The following is a 26,013-nucleotide window of genomic DNA, read 5'->3' on the forward strand; positions in this document are numbered from 1 at the left end:
TGCTGAAAACTACCAGCAAAGTTTGGTTATGCTTCACTATGCAGCTTATTTTAACTAACTCAAATGATGTGTCCTGTGTGCAGGCTCTGTTCTAAATGCTTTATAAGTGTTAACTCATTTGATCCATACAACTAAGAGTATTATTATTATTATCCCCATTTGACAAATGAGGAAAGTGAGGTTCGGTAACTTGCCCAAATCTCAGCTACAAAGGGGAAGAGTTCCAGCCTAACAGCTCCTATGTCTTGCCAAGACCATATCTGATGCTATCTTTCTGTCTCTGATCTCATGGTACCTACAGAACTGAACAACTATAGTCCCATGACACCTTCATCATCCATCATGCCTGATCTATTTGCCATTTATCAATTATGGTAGTAACAATGTAGAGTTCTTGCTTTTTGAGCTAAAAAGCATCAACATCACCATGGCAACAGGAAGGCTTCTTAGGGAAATTATAAATGTTGAGAACAGTCTTGTTTTCCTTCCATTGGCAGGTGAGTCACTGCAGAGATACGATCATATTCAGTACCTCATTATTGGCTCAGTAATTACAGTTTATAAATTAAGTTGGTACAGCTGAGGGTCATAGAGGATGCAGCCAACACTTGCAGTTTCTCAGCACTGAGGCACAGCTTTGTTAGAGAGCAGTGATACCTTATTAGCTCATATTGCTTATGAAACAAAACATGGCAAATTTTTCTTTAGGTGGTTTTTTCCCCCAAAGTTAGTTTATGGTAGAAACTTGGTCTTATACTAGAAACAGGCTACAATTGTTGCTAAGAGAACCAGCTGGGAAGTATTTAATGTGTATATGTTTCAATTAAACATATTTTTCAAATGAGAGTACCTAAAGAAGTTTATGGAAGTGATCTGCAAGGAATGGATTTTAAAAATCAATACATTATTCATACACTGAGAGAAAACATACAGTAAGTTATTACAATTTTACAATTATTACAATACATGTAAACTAATACAGAAACTGGCTCCAGGAAAAATGTAAGGAAATCTGAACATCAAAAATTTGGAGAAGAGAAATACTGTTGCTGAACAATCAGGGCCAGTAAAATTGCTACCCTTGAGCCCCTGTTTTTATTATGAGTCTCTTAAACTCAGAAGCAAAAGAGAGGCAGTGGTTGGTTACAGTGTTTTCAAAGAAAGCAGGCTAGTTTGTCCCTGGGCCCAGAGCATGAACCTTCAGGTGCTGCAGCTACATTGTGATCTAGTCAAGGCTGCTGTGTCCTTCTGGGTCACTTGCACAGAGAGAAAAGCTTCAGGAAAAAAATTAACCTTGCAGCTGTCTGAGAAGGTCTTCCTATTACTGGTCCTTGTGGTTTACAAAATGGAAGTCTTTGTATTAATAACAGAGGGAAGCTGGAGCAGACAGAGGAGTGGCCTGGATACTTGTTGATGACAGGCAAGCCAGACGTCCTGATTGCCTACCGGAGCTTAGCAGGGCAGTTAGATGCAAATGTTAAAAGAAATTGCAATAAATGTTGCATGCATGCATGCTAAGTTGCTTCCATCATGTCCGACTCTTTGCGACCCCATGGACTGTAGCCCACCAGGTTCCTTGTCCATGGGATTTTCCAGGCAAGAGTACTGGAGTGGGTTGCCATTTCCTTCTCCAGGGGATCTTCCCGACCCAGGGGTCGAACCCGGGTCTCCAGCATTGCAAACAGACGCTTTACCATCTGAGGTCTGAGCCACCTGGGAAGCCCAGAGATAGCCAGACTATACCTTAAACCATATGTCATGGTTCAGGAGGACAGAAGACTGATCTCTGATAAGGAATGACCATACCTAGCTACTGTCAGCCTCTAAGTACAGAATAAAGATGCTTTCGTAGTTGAAATAGTGTCATGGGCACTGAATGATCGCCCCTCATAATGCAACAAGAGAAAATTATTTTAAAAATCTCATATGTATGAAAATTATAAAATATATCATTGTGTTATATATATATGTCCTATAGTAAAAATTGTCTCTCCTAAATTGGCCTACCATCTCAGAAATGTATTTATCTCTCTTCTAAGATCTTTGGAAGTGGACTATTCCTGTAATACTGCCAATTTTTTTTTTTTTAGCCTTCCCAAAGCTCAGTTGAAATAGTGTCATACTAGTTCCAGGAGACCTGTGAGCTAAAGTATAACAACCTGGAGTCCTTAAAAAATCTCCTCCCACTTTAAAGGGAACCTTTAAAGTGGTATCATTCAAGGTAATTTCCTCTTTTTGAATGTCTCAAACTCTTGGCTGATTTTTTTTTTTTTGGGTGGGGGGGAGCAGTTATCTTATCCTGCCTTGGTTAATATAATCTCCATTCTGAATAGACAAGGTGCTTCCACTTTTACCCTTCCTCCACTTGCCCCTAAGTTCCAAATGCCCAAGATACCAGTGCAAGCTCCTCAATATTTTTTGTATCACTAAGAAAGAAAGAAATACCACCAATTAAACTCTGACACTCTGTAGATTACATGATACATTCCAATATCAAAGATGCTAAAATGTAAAAAAATATGGAGCTCAGAAAGCAATCCAACAGCCCTTTAAAGAATATGTACAAAAATAAGAATAAGAATGGGTGTATTCTGGGATAGTGATGATAGGATATAATATTCATATTTCTTAGTGATCAAATTAATAAAAATTAGCATTCATTTATGTCATGCTTTTGCAAAAAAATGTAAGTTTACACAGTCTCATGACTATTACAACTGCCTTGAAGGATAAGGAGTGTAAGTAAGTATTATAATCTCAGCTTATAAAATAAAGAAACTGAAGTCCAGAGGGGTTGCAGTTCATTCAGAGAGACACTGTGCCCAAGCAGGGGTCTGCTGTACGCAGTCCAGAGATTTTTTTTCCCCTCTATATTTAGATCTTGGCTGTTTTTGGACGAACAATTGTCATTCTGTGTGCCTGTGTGCTTCAGTCGCGTCCGACTCTTTGTGACCCCATGGACTGCAGCCCACCAGGCTCCTCTGTCCATGGGATTTTCCAGGCAAGAATACTGGAAGGGGTTGCCATCTCCTCCTCCGGGGGATCTTCCTCACCCAGGGACTGAACCCACATCTCCTGCAATTCTTTACCACTGAGCCACCTGGAAGGCCCCCAGTTGTCATTTTATGATCATCTAAAGAACACATTTTAGATAAGACAACAACTTCTGAGAGTTTTAAACTCTCTCTGGAGGAAAATTCATAAACAAAGACTTACATGCCTTGAAATTAAAGCTATAAGAAATACTGTTGTAGACATGGAAAGGCTTACTTTAATAGACCCTTCCAATGTGCATGGGGTTTGGCTGAGCTGCTGTCATAGAGTCTGACTCAATGTAGACGGAGTCAGACATTCTGTGCCAGCGATGGGCTGGAAGACGATGGCTGGGAGATGAAGCCATGTGCGAGTGACTCCTCGAGAGTGGATTATCTCAGGATGGGAAGTTGGATGGTGTGGTTTGGGGTGATGGAAATGCGTGAGATTTGGGGAAATCTGAGAGCCACAAAAGGAATGCAGACACTTAGAAAGCCGGGACAGCTGAAATGGAGCATGTATCCTGAAATATACCAGGGGAGGCTGGGGCCATTCTGTGAGCAGTTCTGGACTGTAGAGATTTGGGGAGGAAAACACATAAACCTAAGACAGAGGTGAATTTAAAGCAGGTTTCTATTTCATTAGGGACCAAAGAAGCTGGAATAGATAACTCTGGCATTTGGTTCATTAGGTAGAAATAAAGACGATATAGCAAGGAAAAGCTGTGATTAAAATGGTGGGTGTCAATAATAGGCTTATCTTTGCAAGGCTACCCTTTAGCGGTTGTTGATTTCTTCAACAACTGAGTATTTCAATTAAAGTAAAGAGGTAAATAAGGGCATGTGGCTACGGCTGAGGGGGGTCAACCTGTTTGACCTTTCCTGAGCCTGGTGAGGAAAGGTAAACATGAGAAGAGCCTGTACTGAGGAAAGGAGAGCTGAGGACCTGATATTTATGCAATAACCTTGCATTTCTAGAGTAATCTCAAAGGGCTGGAGGGGATACCTTGTGACTCTATTTTAATCCCTCTAGCTGTCCTGTGAAACAGACGCTCCCATTTCCACCTTACTACTGCAAAACTGAGACTCAAAAAGCTGGACTGACCTGCCCAAGGTCATCATCACGAATCAGAATCGGCATCTCTCTGATGCCAAGGCTTTGCGTGTATCACCCCGCCTCTGAGGAAGGCATGTTGATTGAGTGCGTGAACAGATAAACTTAAAAAATTGGAGTTCGTGCTCCCACACTCTGTACTTTTAAAAAATGTACCAAAAAAAAAAAAAAAAGTCACTATTAAAATAAGCATGCAGGGACTTCCCTGGTGGTCCAGTGGTTGGGACTTCACCTTTCAGTGAAGGGGGAAGAGGTTCGATCCCTGCATTGGGAACCAAGATTCCCACATGCCTTGTGGCCAAAAGATAAAACAAGCTACATTGTAAAAAAATTCAATTAAGACTTCAAAAAATGGTCCACATCAAGAAAAAAATCTTAGAAAAATAAGCATACATATTATCTAATCCCTAACTGGCTAGCACAGATAAAAGTTTTAAAATAATAATAAAATAATAAATATGGAACATAATTATGAGATAAAGCAGCGTTGCATCTTCACCATTTTGTGGTGCCCTTACCAATGATGGTTATCAATGTTTACTTGAAATACATGGACAGTTTTCGGGGAATCAGAACACCTGCAGGACGGCCACACTCCCAAGAGTGCTATGGGGGCCTCCAAGCACTCCGGTAGCTTTTCAGCGTTTGTAAGAAGACTTCGCCCTGGGTTTCAGGGTCCAGCCTTGCTCTGTACTCTGTACGGAAATGGCTGGGATGCACTGGCCTTCTAAGCACTTTTAGTGAGCTCTCAGATTCCCTACTCACTCTGCTCCTTTGCATCTTCTTTGCAGCTGGGAGAACTGCCTTCCTGCTCCACACAGCTTTCAACTTGACAAATGCGACTTGGCATAAATGTCCCTGTAGCCTTTTTAGCTTGCTCTTCTCAGAGCAAAAGCAGGGAAAAAAAAAAAAAGAGCAAGAATAGGAAAATTACAATTACACGATGTGTAGATCCCAAGGCCTGATTGGTGTTTTGCAAGCAGATTTCCCTGGCAACCGCCCTTTCCAACTCCCCTTGAAGCCCGAAGCTGGTGTAAAACTTAATTTGCTTACAGATTGCCTAAAAAATTACCTTTTAAGGACAGGAGTAAATACCTACCTCTTTTTTTTCCCCTGGATAAAATTCTTTTTTTTTTTTTTTTAAACTTTTTATTTTGTATTGGGGAATAGCCGATTAACAGTGTTGTGATAGTTTCAGGTGGACAGCAAAGGGACTCAGCCACACATATACATGTATCCATCCTCCCCCAAACTCCTTACCCATACAGGCTATCACATAACATTGAGCAGAGTCCCCTGTGCTGTTGGTTATCCATTAAAAATACAGTAGTGTGTATATGTCCATCCCAAACTCCCTAACTATCCCTTCCACTCATCCTTCCCTTGCAGCAATCATAAGTTCATTCTCTAAGTCTGTGAGTCTCTTTTCTGTTTTGCAAGTAAATTCATTTGTATCATTTCTTTTTAGACTCCACATATAGGGTTAATACCCTTTGCCACATCTTTTTCCAAATAACATTCTTTTATAGTTACTTTTTAAAATTAAAAAAAAAATTTTCTACAGTGTTGTGTTGCTTTCTGCCATACAATCACACAGATGCCCTTGAATAGAACTTTGTAATAGTGCTCTTCGATGGTAATTCACTCACTGCTACCCTATAGAGCTGTCTCACCCGTGAACATTTACAGGTATCTACAGGGTACCATGCACCAGGGCAGGTACCAGGGAGATACACCAAAAACATTTTACAAAACACAGTCTGGTCTCAAAGGGGCTGACAAGTTTTAAGTGGATCAGACAAATCTGGGGATGGACGAAGGAAAAAGAGTAAAAACAACTTTAAAACAAATCAAGTTGGATTGAGTATTACATTTTAGTGCCTCTGTGTTACCTACTGGGCTTGTATTCAATAGTTCATATCAATCCTCTTCTGGGTGGTAAAACTGTTCCTTTGGAGTTGAATGGATCTGTGCAAAGTACATGCCACTGGGAAGTGGGTCTGCAGGAGAAATACAGAGGGGCAAGGTCTGTGAGCCCTCAAAGGAACGGAAGGAGCCACTGCTCTTCGGGAGTTGGTAAAAATTTTACCAAGGGGATGTTGATGTCAAAGCAGGTACGATCTGGGAAGATACCCTTGTGATACCACAGCAAGAAAGTGACTACGATACAGTATATACTGGTATGATATGAGGACAGGGGAGGACAATTAATTTTTATTCATTGCCCACGCTGTATTTCGATTGTAGTGAACATCTGTGGGTTTTGCTACCCGGGGTTTGCTACTTCTGGTTTTTGTTGTCACATCCCCATGGTTTTGCTTGGGGGAAACCTTGCTCCCTCCACGTGTCCATGTGTTTCAGGAGTAGCAGAAGAGCTGGCTTATCATGTCCTCCAGCACTGCGGCTTGTCTCAGGGCTGAGTGTGTGGCCTCAGCCTGTTCAATCAGCAAGCACCTCTGGACCTTGGCTTGTGATCTGGGACAAGATATTTCCTCTCCTTCAGTGCCTCTGTAGGGGAGCAATGAGCCTAAGGACCTGCCGGTAGCCATTTTATAATCCCTGCTACACAAACTTTCTCTCATGTGATACTATACAAAACCCCAGTGTTGTTATTCATTACATTGAAAAGATGATAAAATTGAGACTTACTGCTATTAAATAACGTACTATAAATTTTACAGCTAGTAAATCATAGAACTGAAAGTCACGTTTGTCTCATTCAGATTTCTATGCTCTTTTCATCATATCATTCTGCTGACTGCAATTTCAAAACTTGGTAATTCTCCATTAAACATAAAACTCAAGCATTAAGTTGCTAGGGGATACAATGCTGTAAACTTTTTTTTTTTTTTTTTTTGGCTAAGTGGCATTCAGAGGTAAAGAACTCGCCTCCCAATACAGGAGACATCAGAGATTCAGGTTGAGTCCCTGGGTAACGATGATCCCCTGGAGGAGAGCATGGCAACCCACTCCAGTATTGTTGCCATGGATGGAGGAGCCGGGGAGGCTGCAGTCCACAGGGTCGCAAAGAGTCAGACATAACTGAAGCAAATTAGCATATGCGGACTCTTAGTTCCTTGTCTAGGGATTAAACCTATGTTCCCTGCAGTGGAAGTGTGGAGGCTTAACCATTGGACCACCAGAGAAGTCCCCAATGCTATGACATTTTGAAACCCATGACAGATGGTGACAGTTGCTTGAAAGAACCAAAAGACTTTCAAAAGTAATGTTCACAAAACACCCATCACTCAGCAGTAATAGCTGGCTACAGGTTTTAGTGAAATATGAGCAAGAACACAGACATTTTAATAGATAGCAAGATGAAAACAACAGAGGGTGTAGGTCTATAATAAATATGTTATATTTAGTTTCACTGACTATATGGAAGATAAGCTAATTTAGAGCCCTGTCTTAGTTTTTAAAGCAACTATTCACTGCCAACATGTCTTTCTGACATACTGGAGGCCTGTCTGTTGGTTGGCATGGCTAGTTGAGCCATCATCTTCCAATATTTTTGCAGTCACTAGTGTGTAGGTGTCTGTGCTATATAGTTTCATAAGTTGAATCCTCTGAGGTAAACAAGAATTCTGTGTCTGTTGTTCAGAAGCAGAGATACGGGTAGAAGGTTAGTAATCTTCCTCCTGGGGTCAATAGAAGCCCAGGTGTAGAAAAACCATCCATCAAAACCGAACTTTAGTGTTGGCTAAAATTTTATAAATCTCCCAGCATGTATGGAGACCCTGTGCATGCTTTCTAAGTCACTTCAGTCATGTCCAACTGTATGTGACCCAATGGACTGTAGCTTGCCAGGCTCTGTCCATGGGGATTCTCCAGGCAAGAATACTGGAGTGGGTGTCCATGCCCTCCTCCAAGGTATCCTCCCAACCTAAGGATTGAACCCATGTCTCTTAAGTCTCCTGCACTGGCAGGCAGGTTCTTTACCACTAGCACCACCTGGGAAGCCCATGGAGAACCCAGACCTTGTCAAATGCTATGAGCATGGATCTTTTCCCTTAGAACTTCAGTTCAGTTCGGTCTCTCAGTCGTGTCCGACTCTTTGTGACCCCATGGACTGTGGCACGCCAGGCCTCCCTGTCCATCACCAACTCCTGGAGTTTACTCAAACTCATGTCCATTGAGTTGGTGATGCCATCCAACCATCTCATCCTCCATTGTCCCCTTTTCTTCCTGCCTTCAATCTTTCCCAGCATCAGGGTCTTTTCAAATGAGTCAGTTCTTCACATCATGTGGCCAAGTTTTGGAGTTTCAGCTTCACCATCAGTCCTCCAATGAATATTCAGGACTGATTTCCTTTAGGATGGTCTGGTCGGATCTCCTTGCTGTTCAAGGGGACTCTCAAGAGTCTTCTCCAACACCACAATTCAAAAGCATCAATTTTTCAGCGCTCAGCTTTCTTTATAGTCCAACTCTCACATCCACACCCTTAGAACTCTCACACCCTTAGAACTTAAAGTCTGATAATCTTCTTGGGAACAAATGTTACAGCTCATTTGGAGTCTATGAAATATCAAGTCCATCATTTCCAGTATTAATACTCAACTTCAAAATTATGAGTTTTGAATTGAATTTCAGCAAATATTTTTCTTTGTGCTGAAGACACTAAGTTTCTCAGATGAGGCTATAAATTATTACACTTGTGAATCATTCACTTAGCTATTTGACATCTATTTTTAAGAAAACTCAATAGATTTAAGAAGAGACCCAAGTAGAAATTTTTTGCTTTTTACCACTATTATCTGATTACTACTCCACCTTGGTGCTGTTTGGACTTTTTATTCCAAGTTACAGTTACAACACCTCAAAGTGTAATACATTCAAATGGGCCAAAATAGAATGTTTCCTTTATAACGATACCATCATCTTTCAAATTATGTGAATCTAGAAAGAATCGAATATTCTAAGTGTCCTTTGCACATGTGTAACACAGAGTATTCCACTTCCATCATCACTGGATGGGAAAATGGTCTCCTGAGGATCTGCTTTTTAAGCCTGTATTTCAACCCACGTCCTCCAGGCAGCAAGATATCTAGAACTAATAGGAGTTGTCACTAAGGCCTGTGCACAGATAAGAGTGATAGATACATCCATCAAACAGCTACCTCAACCAGGATTTCCAAGCTAGTTCAAGGTCCGCTGAAAGGGCATATTCACCTGGAGTACTCATTGCAGGGTTTGAGGTAAGGTTTCTTAAAGCAAGCTTTATGATGGTGCTCTTTTCCTTTGCTTAGTGGTTAAGCTGGAGGTAAACATTTCTTCTGTGACTTTTTTTCAAAATGCTGTAAAAGTATTCACTCACTTATCCAATGCATATTTATTATTCAGTGCACATTACTGTGAAATAGGTGCTGTTTATCCACTCGGGACATGGCAATGTATAAACAGAAAAATAATCTGCCTTCGTGGGGAACTAGGAAAATGGACATTGATAAGATAAAATGTACATTAGATGGAATGTGCTATGGAGAAACAGGAAGCTGGGGAGGGGGACCAGAGGGTGCCTGTGGAGGAGGGAGCCTGGCAGGATATGCAGTATTGAAGGGTGGACATGGTCATGGAAGGTCTCACCGAGAAGGTGACCTCAGGGTAAAGATCAGGTAGGAGTGGGGGATTAGCCCTGAGGTCTGCAGGACGAGTGCTTGAGCATGAAAGAAGAGTGAAGGTCCTGAGGGGAGGCCAGGTGGGTGGAGTGGAGGGAGAGGAGACGGAAGGTGAGTACAGGTGTGCGTGATGACCGACAGGCAGAAGAAGGGTGCAGCTCATGTGGGCTCTGCAGGCCACAGTGACGGCTGTGGCTTTGACTCAGGGTGAGACGGGAAGAGACTGGAGGCTTTGATGAGAGAGGGACACACTCTGGCTTAAAAGGACCACTTCAGGTGCTGGTTGAGAATAGCTAGAGGAGGGTATGGGCCGATATGGTCAGAGGGACAGTGTGTGGGACTCATGCATTGATCCAGACTACAGTGGGGGTAAAGGCGGATGCGGTGATAGGGAGAAGATAAGATAGGGCCGGTGGTGTTTTATTTTTATTTTTTTAAAAAACTTTTACTTCTTCATGGCTGTGCCGGGTCTTCGTTGCTGTGCAGGTTTTTCTCTAGTTGCGGCCAGCGGGGGCTCTTTGTTGCAATGCGTTGGCTTCTCTTTGTGGTGGCTTCTCGTTGCTGAGCGTGGGCTATAGGGCATGTGGGGCTTCAGCAGTTACAGTTCGCAGGCTCTAGAGCACAGGCTCAACAGCTGTTGCTCCGTGGCATGTGGGATCTTCCTGGAAAAGGGACTGAACCTGTGTCTCTTGCATTGGCAGCCAGATTCTTTATCACTGAGCTAACAGGGAAGCCTACCGGTAGGTTTCTTAATGATGGCTTGGATATGGGATTGAGGGTAGGAGGAGTTATGAATGTGTGCTATGGAGAAACAGGAAGCAGGGCAGGGGACCAGAGGGTGCCTGTGGAAGAGGGAGCCTGGCGGGCTATGCGGTATTGAAGGGTGTGCACGGTCACGAAAGGTCTCATCGAGAAGGTGAGTTATGAATACTCCAAGGGTTTTGGCCTCATCAGTGGATGGATTGAATTCCCATTAGCTGAGATGAAGAGGCCAAAGGGAGGTGCAGATGGGGAACAAAGATTAGGAGTTCATCTGGGGATGTATTCAGTTGGAATATTCAGATGTCTCCCAGGAGACATCTCAGTGGAGAGGTTGAATGGGGACTTGGGTATGCAAGCCTGGGAGTTCGGACACTGTGGCTAGAAAACCAAATATGGGCATTCCCATGGTATTTAAAGCTCTGAGAATGATGAGGTGACCCACACAGAATAGAGAAGTGCCCAAGAGCTGTGCCCATTGGGCACTGATGAAACCTCAGGAACCAGAGAGGAACAAGCAGGACATCTGAGACAGGTCCCCGAGGTGTGTGGTCCAGGAGTCTGAGGGCCCAGAGTTCGAGGAGGACGTAGGAGTAATGAGAAGTCACGGTGATTTTTCTCCTGGTCATAATCCCATGGGGTGGCTCAGATGGTAAAGAATCTGCCTGCAGGGTGGGAGGTCTGGGTTTGATCCCTGGGTTGGGAAGATCCCCTGGAGAAGGAAATGGCAACCCACCCCAGTATTCTTGCCTGGAAAATCCGATGGATGGAGGAGCCTAGCAGGCTACAGTCCGTGGGGCCGCAAAGAGTCAGACACGACTGAGCAACTAACACTAACACATAACAATCCCATGGGGGATGCGAAATCAGCAAGGTTCATTTTAGCCCTGAGTCACGAGCTCCTTTATCCAAAAAGTTCTGTGTTCATTAATGAGGTTTATCTTCCCAGCAAGCTGCAAGCTTCTTGAGCCCAAGGCTTTTGTTTTCTTCTTTCTCTCTCTTTAAAGCAGGAGCTCTTAAACAGTTTTTGACTGTGTCACAGTAAGAAGTACGTCTTACTTTGGAAGCCAGTACAAGCACATACACCACTGAAAGAAAGAACTACTTAACCTCTCTGCGTGCCATGTACTCACTCTCCTTTCCTACTTTCTTCTACTGTATTCTATTTAATTAAAAATAGTGTTGTTTGTGACCCACTGGATTGATTTCACCAGTCACTAATTGGTTGAGGCCACTGGTTTGAAAAACACTGCTTTCTTCGACCATCCAGTATACAGCCCACCACGCTCATTATTCATCAGAGACAAGGTGATCCATCTTCGTTTCTCCCAAAGCACCTTCTATAAAGTAAACGCTTAAGATGTGCTTGCTTGATGGATAGACAGCTATGAGACCCTAAAGTAAGACTTCTTGAATAGAGCACTCTGATTCTTAGTTACATTTCGATTTACTGATTGTGTTTCCATAAAAGAATATTTTTCAGTGGCTCTCTAACTTTAGAAAAAGGACAAACAGAAGTATCTTTCTGATTGGGCCCCTATAGCTGAGAGTCAGAGGACACAGTGACCAGGGTTGGAGATGCCTAATTAGAAGGTCAGATCATCAGCTGGGTTGGTACAATATGTGCAGAGTGAGAGTAGGCAGCCTGATGCTTGAATGTATTTGCATGTTCTTTTTTAAAAAATTGACATATACTTGACTTATATTAGTTGCAGATGTACAAATAGCGATTCCATAGTTTTATAGATTGTATTTCATGTAAAGTTATAAAATACTGGTTATATTCCCTAAGCTGTATGTTACACCCTTGTACACGTAGGTATTTTATACCTAGTAGTTTGCACCTCGAAATGTATCACACAAAACTCCTAGAAGAAAACACAGGTAGTATGCTCTGACACTGTCTTAGCAATAATTATTGTGGATCTGTTTCCTCAAGAAAGGAAAACAAAGCCAGAAGTAAGCAAATGGGACCTAGTCAAACTTAAAAGTTTTGCATGGTGAAGGAAACCATGAACAAGACGAGAAGGCATTTCCATGTTATTCTATATCAACCTCGGAGGACCAGAGGCTGTGGGATTCAATACATTTTTTAGAAACTAAAATAAATAAATTAAAACACTTTCATTCGCCTTACAACAATCCTGTCTTTTAGTTTTAATTGATATGGTACTTGATGTCAGTGTGAAACCGCTGTCATTTAAGAACAAGAGAGAAAAACTCATTAAATATCTATGACCAAAATAAATGGGCTGGGGCAAAAAAACATTAGGAATGACATGTTTTAGAATCTTGAAGTGTCCAGATAGAGAAATAATATGTAATTCAACCTAAAAGTTTCATTAAAGGAATCTATCTATCTATCTATCTATCTATCTATCTATATGCTGTGTTGTGTTTAGTCACTCAGTTGTGTCTGATTCTTTGCAACGCCATGGACTGTAGCCCGCCAGGCACCTCTGTCCATGGGGATTCTCCAGGCAAGAATACTGGAGTGGGTAGCCTATCCCTTCTCCAGGGTCTATCTTTAAGATTAAAACAATTATTTTGGCCATGCTGCACCCCTTTTGTGACCTTAGTTCCCTGACCAGGAATTGAACCCAGGCCCCCTGCAGTGAAAGTGCAGAGTCCTAACCACTAGACTACCAGGGAATTCCCAAAGGAATCTTTAAAATAAGCTCCTGGCACATAGTAAGCTCTGAATAAATGTTAGGTAATGTCTAAATCCTTCTCCACCCAGCACACCTACAAATGTGGCACAGAAGAAAATGGAATATTTTGCCACCATGCAGAATATTTTACCACCAGATAGTTTTTCACTTATAGGGAAGAATCATAGTGCAATGAACGTAGTACAGAGTCTGGAATCAGGTAAACCTGGGTTCAAATGTGACTGTACTACTTAGCAAGTGTGATTTTGGCCCAGCGACCTTAGTCTCTTTTAACCCCAATATTCTCAGACACACCCTTTGTGGATCACAGTTTTGCTGTGGCAAAGGGGCTTGTGTAACTCAGTGAAGTCATGAGCCATGCCATGTGGGGATATCCAAGACCAACAGGTCATGCAGGAGAGTTCTGACAAAATGTGGTCCATTGGAGGAGGGAGTGCAAACCGCTCTGGTATTCTTGCTGTAAGAACCCCACGAATAGTATGAAAAGGCAAAAAGATAGGACTCTGGAAGATGCTCCCCCTCCCCCCAGGTCAGAAGGTGTCCAATATGCTACTGGGGAAGAGTGGAGGGCAATTACTAATAGCTTCAGAAAGAATGAAGCGGTTGGGCCAAAGCAGAAATGATGCTCAGATGTGGATGTGTCTGGTGGTGAAGGTCTGATGCTGTAAAGAACAATATTGCATAGGAACCTGGAATGTTAGTTTCACGACTCAAGCAAAAGAAGAAGAGGGTGGCAGAGGATGGGATGGTTAGATAGCATCACTGATTCAATGGACATGAATTTGACCAAACTCCAGGAGACAATGAAGGTCAGGGAAGCCTGGTATGCTCCCTGAAAAGCATCAGACATGACTTAGCAACTGAACAACCACAACAACAATTCTCAAACATAATATGAGGATAGGAACACGTACTCAGGGACTTACAGTAAGAATAAAGATTATATGAACTTATATATATATATATATATATATATATATATACACACACACACACACACATATATAATAGAGATAATGTCTATTAAGTAAAAACTTATCAAAAAAAAAAAAAACTTATCCTTTGGAATTCAGAAGGTATTTTCATATGGAAATCATGTGGTAAGTGATGGTTAAGTTCCCATGGGGGGCCAATCCCTACAGCTTATTTAATTCATGATAGGGTTGAACCGTGATGGACTGTGGGATAGTTCCAAGGATCTTTTAGCCTGAGGGTGGGAGGGCTTTGGGGTGGGATGGTCAGTGCACTTGGGGGCTCTCAAGAGACCTGTGTGTGAGGGGTGATAGCTCAGTCAACCTTCTCAGAGCAGAACAGAATCACTTGAGATTTCTTTGAAGGAACTGGCACATGGCCTTGTGGATAGCCTGCACATGACCAAGGGTGAGATCTGATGGGCAGGTTGGCAGGCTGGAAACTCATGCCAGATCTGACATTGCTGTCTGCAGGCAGAGTTTCTTCTGCTCCTGAAAAGAATTTCTCTCTTACGCCTTTCACATGATTAGACGAGGCCCACCTGCACTTTCAGGGGTAAACTTCTGTCCTTAGTTGACTGATTGTAGATATTAATTCACATAATTCCTTCCCAGTGACACCTTGGTTAGCATTTGACTAAATAACTGGGTCCCCAGCCTAGCCAGGTGGACACTCAGAACCAAGCATCACAGGTGGGAACTTGAGTGATGGTTTCTGGGGCAGCGGGTGTGAGATTCCAGGGGCAGACAGGGCCCCACACCACTGCTTGATAGGCAGGCTGTCTTTAGTCGTGAGCTGTATATGCTCTGTTCATTCTCTAGGAGTTAGTTTGGGTCAAAACCTACAGGTAAGTATCAGCTCCTTGACCAGCTGCTCAGGAGTCCCGCAGAGGTGGTCGAAGCAGAGGGAGGTTTGACTGTGTGGACTTTGCACCCAGTGCTTAGCAGAACGCCTGCCAGGCACGTGAATTTACTTAACAAGCTTTTTAAGGGCAAGGGGGTCATTTGTGATATATTTGTTTCTTGTTGACAAATGTAGAGGAAAAGCTACACATCACACCACATGGAATAAAAAGGCATCTCAGAGACTTCTGCATTCTGAAAGACCAATGGGACTTCCCTGGCTGTTCAGAGGCTAAGACTCTGAGCCCCCAAAGAGGGGGCATGGGTTTGATCCCTGATTGGGGAGCTAAGATCCCACATGCCTAGTAGGGCAGTCAAAAAAAAAAAAAAACAACTCAAGAATTCTATAATGACCTGCCTTCATAAAACAAATGTAGAGCTCACCTAAAAAAAATTTACCTTAACAACATGCACATACTACTAATGTAACACCATCACTATATTTTAAACTCACTCATTTACAAATCCGTCTCACCCGCCCATTTGTAAGCAACTAGAGAGGAGGGAAGATGTCATTCCTCTGCAGAGACTTTTATTCATGCCTACATTCCCAGTTCCAAGCAGACTACCCAATAAAATAAAAATAAAATAAAAGGAGACAAAGTAAAAGTGCTCATGAAATCTTTGATTATATCACCTGAGTTACACCCGGGTTTTGGATCAGTTGGAATGTAAGCGTGGGAACCTTCATTCCTGGATTCTCCTCTACAAATGGCAGGGAAGCAGTCTGCCATCTGATGTTTGGAGTTGGGGGGCGCTATGCATGCAGGAGCTGGTGGGGGGTGTAGTATCATGGTGGTGGGTTTGGGGGATTGGATTTATAACTAACATCCAGGAGACAGTCTTTGGTGGCCTCCAGGGAGCGGCAGTTGGCTGCTTCTGTGGTCTTCAGGGAACTGCAACCATAGCAGGGTCAATGGAATACTGTTAGACCAAAGAGCTTCATCATCCAACCATGGCAGGACCAGCCAAAAGGACTCACCCTAAAACTGTTGTCTCTCCCGGTATATTCCAAAGCACATTCTGTGGATCACTCATCCTTAGAAATGCTCTATGGAAGGGGGTTCCAAGAATGGAGGAGGTTTGGGAGGTGCTCTCTACTTTCCAGTTTTCTTAGAGTTGCCATTCATATTAGCATCATAAAGATTGCAGTGTGCTCAGTCGCTCAGTTGTCCCTTTGTGGTCCCACTGACTGTAGTCCACCTACAGACTGTAGGAAGTGGGTTGCCACCTCCTACTCCAGGGGATCTTCCCAACCCAAGAACTGAACCCACGTCTTATGCATTGCAGATGGATTCTTTACCACTTGCACCAACTGGGAAGCCCAGAAGATTGCAGAATGTCTGCTGATAGGAAAACCTGAGTATATATTACTTGGTTTGTCAAATTCAATTCCTTCTCTTCAGACAAACATCTATTCACATCATGCTTTGATAAATGTCATCATTTACAAATGAGGAAACTGAAACCCAAAATGTAAATTATAGTTTATACAGCTAATAAGTGGCAGAACTGGGCTAGAATTCAGATCTCGTCTCTTGGACCTGTGTGGTTTCAGCCTCGTCATACTGCAACTATTTATCCTCTGAACTCAACAAAATGAGAAAATGATTCATCTTCATGAGTTCTTTTCACAATTTGCAAAACTGTTTTGATCTTCCTCTATGGATATGCAAAGGACAAAAATGGAGGGTAGCTTCTGTGTGTAGATGGGAAAAATCACAACAAAATGCAGTCTTTGGGAACTTATACTTTTTGTAAAGCTTATGCCATGATTTGTTTCATTCAAAGGAATCTATGCAAACAAAATACAGCAAATAGAGACATGAAAGTGGCATTGGCTTATAACAATAGGTACATGTCACATGTCATGCACTGAATCACGAGCCTAGACCATGGCAACCTTTTATGATAAAAACTATCATGAGTAAAAATCTTACTCAAGATAATGAATGATTCATCTTTGTAGAAAACTCTTTGCTAATGGCACATTCCATGATTCCTTCTATCCCTAAATATTGACTGGAATTCAGTCTTTAGAATTGTCTCATATACATACATGGACACAGACCCACATTTCATATTCAACAATGGTGTTTTTCCAATACAGAACTTGTGAACTCCTATAGACAGTAAAAATGCAGATACGTTTCATTTGAGAAAGACTTTTTTTTTGAGGGAGTGTCTTTTATTCCCGATCTTTACCTTTTGGGTAATGAGTCAAACTGACCTGATTTGGGTTCTTCAGATAGTCAAGCTTCCTGCTAGTAACAACGCTGGCTCTCTGTAATTCATGTACACCTCACTGCCACTGTATGAGTGGGCACTTCACCTCCCACTCAAGTTTGCAATTGTTTGTGCAGAGGAAAAATTTTTGAATTAATAGAAAAGTGTTAAATTAAGCTCTGCTTATGATATTCCATTTGGCAAAAAGTAATTATTTTATTTTTCCCCTTGAGACAGACTTGGACAACTTCCAGAAAACAAAACATAAACTCTTTTGTGTCACGGTGTCCACAGGGAATTTTTTTTTTTAAAGAGGACATAGTTCTTAAATAAGAAAGAAAATTAAGTGGCTTCCTAGTTTCTCCCCAAACTAGTCAAATATTCCAATATCACTGGAAGAAGTCCCTAACAAGAGAATATTTTGGGGGGCTTGGTAGGATCTTGTGGGGTAGGAAGAGGCAGAAAAGGGAATATTTCTTTTCTTCTTTGGTTCAAAGTGCTTCTAGATATAAATTTTGACCTGATTTCAGTTGTAATACATAATACAGGGCACAGAGGCAATAGAAACCCAGAAGTAGTTTTCCCCATCGGGTGTTTTAGGGATGGCTCTTCGAACAAGAATCACATAAGTAACAACTGATTTTCTGCTCAGTTTTGCAGGAGGTATACTTTTCTTGAATTTTCTATAGAGAAATACACTTATTTGTTTTTATCTACAAAACATCCTTCTTTTGTTCTTATATTATGGAAACAAAAAGGAGACATAAAAATTATGTCTGGGAGGCACTTGGGTATCATGAAATGTTTAAATCAGAACTTTCTAGCATGTGGAATCAATCATACTAGAGAGAAACTAGAATCTCTATCCTGCTTCCCCTTTGAAGCATTAACCTAGGCTAATCCAGGAGGATTCAATTAAGATAAAATTTTAATATCTTTCAAAGTACTTGATGAAGAAGGGAATGGAAACCCACTCCAGGATTCTTGCCTGGGAAATCCTTTGGACAGAGGAGCCTGGCGGGCTACAGTCCATGGAGTCACATAGGGTCACACATGACTTAGCGACTGAGCACGAGGTACTTGAGGATGTGGATTTATGAAAGAGAATTTGGAAAAATTCTACAATTGTATTACTTTAACTCATAATGAAAAATTGACAGCCCATTTCTTGCTTGATGACATAAGGAAAGCACTGACTGAAAGACTGAATGTATAAAAATAATATCTGCAATATCTGCAACTGATGAATTAGTTTAAAGATTAATGGGCAATTCATTATGGCAGCGTTTGTGAAAAGTTAAAAGGGTGATAAGGAATGACGTTTCTTTCCACGTATTTTTTAATTTAATTTTTATTTTTTATTGGAGGATAGTTGATTTACAATGTTGTGTTAGTTTCAGGTATACAAAGTGATTCTGTTATACATATACATATATCCATTCTTTTTCAGATTCATTTCCCATTTGGTTAATACAGAATACTGAGCAGAGTTCCCTGTGCTGTTATAGAAGGTCCTTGTTGATTATCTATTTTATATATGATAAGTGTGTTTATGTTAATCCCAAACTCCTAATTTTTCTCTTTTCTCCTTTCCCTTTTGGTAATCATAAGTTTATTTTCAAAGTCTATTTCTGTTTTGTAATAAGTTCCTTTGTATCATTATTTTAGATTCTACACATAAATGGTATCATAAAATACTTGGCTTTCTCTGTGTGACTTACTTCACTTAATATGACAATCTCTAGGTCCATTCAGGTTACTGCAAATGGCATTATTTCATTCATTTTTTTAAATGACTGAGTAATATGCCATTGTATGTGTGTACCACATCTTCTTTTTCCATTCCTCTGTCGATAGACATCCAGGTTGCTTCTGTGTCTTAGCTATTGTAAATAGCACTGTAATGAACACTGGGGTACATGTATCTTTTAGAATTATGGCTTTCTCTGGATATATATGCCCAGGAGTAGGATCACTGGGTCATATGGTAGCTCTGTTTGTGGTTTTTTTAAGGAACCTCCATACTGTTCTCCATAGTGGTGTACCAATTTACATTCCCACGAACAATATAAGATTCCCTTTTCTCCACACCCTCTCTAGCATTTATTGTTTGTAGACTTTTTGTTGATGGCCGTTCTGACAGGTGTGAGATGATAACCTCATTGCATTTCTCTAAGAATGAGTGACGTGGAGCATCTTTTCATGTGCTTTCTGCCCATGTGTCTTCTTTGGAGAAAAGTCTAGACCTTCTGCCCACTTTTCACTTGGGTTGTTAGTGTTTTTGACAATGAGCTGTTTGTATATTCTGGAGACAGATTAAGGAATTAATCTACATATGTAAATATGCCAGCTCCTCAACATTTAGAATTTGATCTTCTTGAAGGCAGGGATTTTGTTTTGTCCAATTCTGTATTCTCAATGTCTGGAAGTGTGTCCAGCATATGGTATATGAGCATTAAATGTTTGCTAAATGAATGAACACGTCTATGTAATGAAGCCTCTCATAGCTCCTAACAAAAAAACAAGGTTTATCTCTGTACTAACAGAGACAAGACCCACATGGTTGGACCTTTGAGCAAGGCGGGTTTGAACTGCATGGATCCACTTATATGTGGATTCTTTTCAATAGTAAATGTTAGAGAACTACATGATTGTGATTTGTTGTTTAGTTGCTAAGTCGTGTCCAACTCTTTTGCAACCCCACGGACTATAGCCTGCCAGGCTCCTCTATCCATGGGATTTCCCAGGCAAGAATACTGGAGTGGTTGCCATTTCCTTCTCTAGGGGATCTTCCTGACCCAGGGATTGAACCCACATCTCCTGCACTGGCAGGTGGATTATTTACCACTGAGCCACCAGGGAAGCCAGATGAGTCCAAAGATCTGGAACCTCAGATATGGAGGGACCACCCAGAGGGAGAGCTGACTATAAACTATATGCAAATTTTCCTCTTCGTGGAGGGTTGGTGCCCCAACCCCTACGCTGTCCAAGGGTCAAGTGTATATTTTATAAAGTAGAATGGCCACATGCTGAATAGTATTTATGGTGTATACACACATATATATGCATCTATTTTTGAGTTTGAATATCTGTGAGAAATATGAGAAGGAAAATGTTAAAATGATAGTAGTGGTAGTCATCTTTAGGAAGTGGTGGTGGGAGAACAGGGGTGAAAACAGGGAAACGGGGGCTGACTTTTAACTCTGTACCATTCTGTACTGTTTGTATTTTTCCAGCACTAACCTGTATTAATCTTATTAAAATATGAATTCTGTGGGGAAAACTCCAAACCCACTTTTCTTTAAAAAAATAAGATCTGTGGAAAGATCACAAATTTATAAGCATACAGGTTTGCTTTTTAGAATTTCTGTCATCTTTACATGATCTCAATCTATAGGTTCTATTCCGTCACTGGCAAAGATAATCTAAGGAACATGTTTTAACTGGAAATTGAGGAAAACTGAGTAGGAGATCATAAATATTTTAAGAACTATTATTAAAGATATTTTGCTTTCCTATTTTTTCAGCTTGGGTTAGAATTTTATACTTAAAGTTAAGAAAATGCACATATAATCATATGCAAAGACCCGTATGTTCTGTATCACTCTGTGCCACTTATTTTCAATGAGATAAAACAGCTTACTTAAAGTTGAATTTCCCCATTGAGTTTAGACGAATCAGCTGTTTATCCAGCAGCACTTGGCTTAAAAATAGATAGGATGACATTTGTGGGTGCTTTTAAAAAATATCCTTTGGAGAAAGAAGCAGAACTCTAATGCCACTTTTACCATTTCCATTACATAAGAAAGGCACATTTTTTTTTTGTTACGAGGACTTCCTGTAACTTATTCTTCTTCCTCACCCATATACTTTTAGAACAAGTAACAATCATTGGATGTATAAGGGCATCTCACCTGAATTTTATGTTTTAGTGACTGAAATTAATTTAATGGAAACTTTAAATATGATTAGAAAGAGTTTCTTCTGATTGCATATGGAGATTTCTTTTTTTCATCCTTCTAATTATGTGCTCTCACATCATTCTTTTATCTGCTAGTTATTGAGCGCCTGCTATGTGACAGGCACTGTGGTTACAAAAATGAACATAAAGATGATTTTGAGTGCATTTCACTTGATCTTATAGACCAATTTAATAATTGTGTATACCAACCTGCCAAAAATAAGAAGTGGTTGTTGTTACCTTAAACTTGCTGTCATATGATTCCACGGAGTCTAGGATAAGCATTAAAATAGGCTGAGCTGAAAATATATTGTCACCCCAAATTTCAAACTGAGTAGATATACAGGAGAACTCTAGTCAATTAAAGTACAAAATATTAAAATCAGTGTTCCAATCTTGGTAGCATTGCTGATGTAGCTAAGGATTAGGACACTGGGAGGAAATGAAACCAAATGCATCCTTTTCCTACCCAGAAAAATATACCTATGTTAGAATCCTATCAACCTTATTTATCTAAAAAATGTACTTTGGGAAACTGCATCTATTGGGTAATGTGAAAGAGGAAATCAGGTCCGTGTGAAGGTGGGGCTGTATGACATCACCAGGTCACATTCTTATCCTCGGTTTTTATGGAAGTTTGCTCTGAATTCTCATACAAGTAATGGGATTAGATTCTCTTTCTTTCATTGTCAAACATTCCCTGACCCTGAGTGCTGTGACATAGACGGCAGGTGAATAGTATCTGCCCGCAGGGGAGGAAAGTCACTTCCACCTGCCTCCTGCTATGTGACTTGAATACCTGGCTCATTCCATTGCTGGCCTGCCACTGGCTCTCGCTCCCAGGCAGCCTGCCGCCAGAGCCATCACGGTGGGTGGTCAGGTTAAGAAGGAGAGAGGGTTCTCAGCCACCCATTCATCCCTGGCCCCTGGGAATCCACCTCTCAGAGCCAGCCTGCCAGATGCACCGTTTCATCACTCCTGTAGTTTCCTTTTCTTAGATTCTGTGAATGCTTTTAATGGTCTGGGTCACCTCCCCACCAAGTACAGGGATTTTGTATTTTATTCTGAATAGCAAGGTATGGTTCTGAGCACCCTGTGGCATTTGATAAAAGTGATAAATACTAATGATGAACAACCAAGCAGGCTCTCGCAGTCCTGAGGCTGGCTATAGGAGAACTCAGAATGAGGGGAAAAATAAGTCAATTTCAAACACAAAGGCAAGATTTAGCCTCTCATTAGATCCCCTTGCTCCATGTGAAAAAGTGTGTTAATAAAACAGCACTGGGATTTTTGAGGGGAGAGGCATGTGTGTGTGGACTAGGTTTTCTTTCTTTCTTTTTTTTTTGGATTAGGTTTTCAAGATGTGTTTTCCATCTTCCCAATTTGGGGTGTTATGATATAATAGGATTTCGAAATCCAAACATATGTTATTGTCTTTCTCCTTTCCCTTTTATGTTTAAACCTCTGCTATAATGAATTAGCTCTCCCTTCTCAGCAACTTAGAGTGTTTATTTCTTTTCTATAGAAACGAAGCACTTAGATGATATTTAAGTCTATTTCCTGTTACGGTCCCTTCAACTCAATTTATATGTGATTTTTGACTCTGTGTGAATACATTAATTTGGCCAAGCAATGAATACTATTTATATTTCATACAACAGGGCTTCCCTGTTAGCTCAAATGGTAAAGAATCTGCCTGCAATGTAGAAGACCCAGGTTCTACCCCTGGGTCGGGAAGGTCTCCTGGAGAAGGGAATGGCAACCCACTACAGTATTCTTGCCTGGAGAATTCCATGGACAGACCATGGATTCTCAAAGAGTCATAAATGACTGAGTGACTAACACTTTCACTTTCATCCTCTTCATAAACAAAACTTTCAAAAATTTCAAATTTTTACAAAATCTTAAGACTTGATTTAGAATTCTGTTTTGAGAAAGCAAAATATCCCAGCTTATAAAAGTCATGTGCAAATATAATACATTTCTTCCTCTCTCTAGACTACTTGGTAGTTTAGAAGAGACAATTTTAAAAAAAGACCAGTACATTACTAGTTGATGACATTCAATTTCTTAGTAACTTTAAAATAATATAGATTGGGATGGAGCCATTGAGTTAAAACCACAGAGAGGAGAGAGAGAAGGTAGGAACCGTATTAGAATAATAGCCAACCGTTTGTGATAAAGTTTCAGCAAGTGGGTAAAACAACTGAGTTTTCCAGAGTAACACGAGAGAGTAAAAATATTACTGGTTTACTTGAAGTCATTGAAGAAATATTTAAGAAATATTAAATATTAACTTCAATATTAACTTGAAGTTAATTTAAGTCAATAACTTAAATATTAACTTCAATATTAACTTGAAGAAATATTAAAATGTTAGTTGGTCTTTTTTCAAGGCAATTGTTTTAAAGCAGTTCATCAGTTTTAATCATGCTGACCAGGGTCTTTGAGATGTTAAGAATCAGTCCATTGTGTGGTTTATAAACAAAAAAGACTTGAAATTCTCCGCAGTTGTAAAGCACAGAACTGGGCATGGTTGGTACACATGCTTGTATCGCCTACAATACAATCGCCCACGATTGCCTTGTACAGAAGTGTTCACATTTTACATGTCTGATGTATGAAGGAAGGACAGGATTTTACTTCTCCCCACCATCACCCAATCCGGTAGCAAGCAGCAAGTTTTTCCTGTTCACGTGCACGTGTGCATGCTCAGTCACTTCAGCTGTGTCTGACTCTATGTGACCCCATGGACTGCAGTCCATCTGGCTCCTCTGTCCATAGGATTCTCCAGGCAAGAATACCGGGGTGGGTTGCCATGCCCTCCTTCAGGGGATCGTCCCGACCCAGGGATTGAACCTGCATCTCTTGTGTCTACTACATTGGCAGGTGTATTCTTTAGCACTAGCGCCACCTGGGAAGCACCTTTCCTGTTCACACTAGTGAGTAAACTCTTAGAGCTTATTAACTATGCAATTTAAAGTTTACAAAATCCTTTCAAAAGATGTAGAATAAGGATAAAGTAGTTTCTAAGTTAAACTTGAGGCTTGGACATACTACTTGGGCCTTTTTGAATTGTTTGCTGTGGGTAGATGCTGTAGATATTTAATCACTTGATAATTTATTAGTAATGTATTTAATGCCTATAAGATAACTGAATATAATTGATATAATTGAAGTACAGTTGAGCTGGCTCCCCTGGTGGCTTGGTGGTAAAGAATCCGCCTGCTAATGCAGGGTTTGATCCCTGGGTCTGGAAGATCACCTGGAGAAGGAAACGGCAACTCACTCCCATGGACAGAGGAGCCTAATAAGGCTATAGTCCATGGAGGGTGCAAAAGAGTCTGACATGACTTAGCGACTAAACAACAACAACATAGTTGAGTTACAATATTGTGTTAGTTTCAGGTGTAGAGCATAGTGATTCAGTATTTTTGCAGATTATACTCCATTTCCAGTTATTATAAGACAATGGGTGTAATTCCCTGTTCTATACAGCATATCCTTGTTGTTTATCTATTTTACATATAATAGTTTGTATCTGTTAATCCTATACCTCTAATTTATCCCTCCCTCCTTCTCTCTTCCCTTTGGTAACCACAAGTTTTTTTTTTCCTATATCTGTGAGTCTATCCATGTATATTTATTTTGCTCAAAATATGAACATGACATTTTGACTACTGCTCTTACTTTTCATTTTTATTAAAAAGATAGTAGCAGCAATAATAAACAATAGTATTAAAATCATGCATTGAACACATTTATCTTTTTTAAAAAACTGTGAATTTTAAACAGTTTTTCCTCAAATCTGAAATATAGCAAGTAGGTAAAAATCTACTTGTGGTTTTTATTATACTTGAAAATAAATCAGTGTACATTTAACATGGTATTTTGTTGTTCTCTTTGGACAGCCTACTGCGGTTAAAAAAATCATTGTAGGAGAAAGGCAAATTGGATCTGGAAGTCAAGAAAACTTATTCTGAATTCTAGCTCAGATTTTGAGTTGTTTGAACCATACAACATACAGCAAGGGGATTAATTAATATTTCTTTCATATAGTTCTGGTGTTATTTCTTCTTATAATTTCTTGCTTTTGAAAGAATAGGGTAGAAAACCTTACTTTCTCTAGATGCTGATCCTAGAATTCATGAACTTTATGATTTTCATTATTCCATGATAACTGCCCACTGGATACAATTAATAAATCCACCCACTCATCCATTCACATTTATTTTTTTGTTCTTAAAGCCCCCTCATATACTATTCTGTGTGTATGCTGTTTTCAGCTTTACTGAGCTAAAACTGATGTATCACATTGTGGTCATTTAAGGAGTATAACCTATTGATTTTATGCACTTACATACTGTAAAATGGTGACCAGCATAGCTTTCAGTACGGTGAAAGCTTATCACATCACTTAAACACCATTTTTTTTTTAAATTTTGCACTGAGAATGTTTAAAATCTACCCTCTTAGCAACCATTCATATTTATTGAGGGCTTCCTATATGCCAGGCACTATGGAAGCAGAAGATGCAAGTATTAATAGACTTATTTGCCCCCAGGGATCTCAATCTTTATTGGAGAGAAAGGTGGAATTAGTAGGGGGAGGGAAGCAAGAAGCACTCAAGTGTGGTTGCAATGAAGTGAAGGCATTGCTGGAAAATACATACTAGAGAGTGCAATGACCACAGAAGCTGCTTCAAGGAGGTCATCCTTGACCTGACACTTGGATGGTGGTGCAGACTGCCAGCTGGG

General features: G+C 40.6%; 1 protein-coding gene and 1 non-coding gene across 7 annotated transcripts in view; both read right to left on the bottom strand.

The window, feature by feature from the left end:
- Nucleotides 1–26,013, bottom strand: part of DLGAP1 (DLG associated protein 1) — a 288,426-nt gene that overhangs the window by 217,064 nt on the left and 45,349 nt on the right. The gene's annotated exons all lie outside the window — the stretch shown is intronic.
- On the bottom strand, nucleotides 13,103–13,175 carry TRNAE-UUC (transfer RNA glutamic acid (anticodon UUC)). The gene has a single exon. It is a non-coding gene; the product is annotated as a tRNA-Glu (tRNA).

Source organism: Muntiacus reevesi, chromosome 4 (assembly GCF_963930625.1).
Source record: "Muntiacus reevesi chromosome 4, mMunRee1.1, whole genome shotgun sequence".
NCBI lineage: Eukaryota > Metazoa > Chordata > Mammalia > Artiodactyla > Cervidae > Muntiacus > Muntiacus reevesi.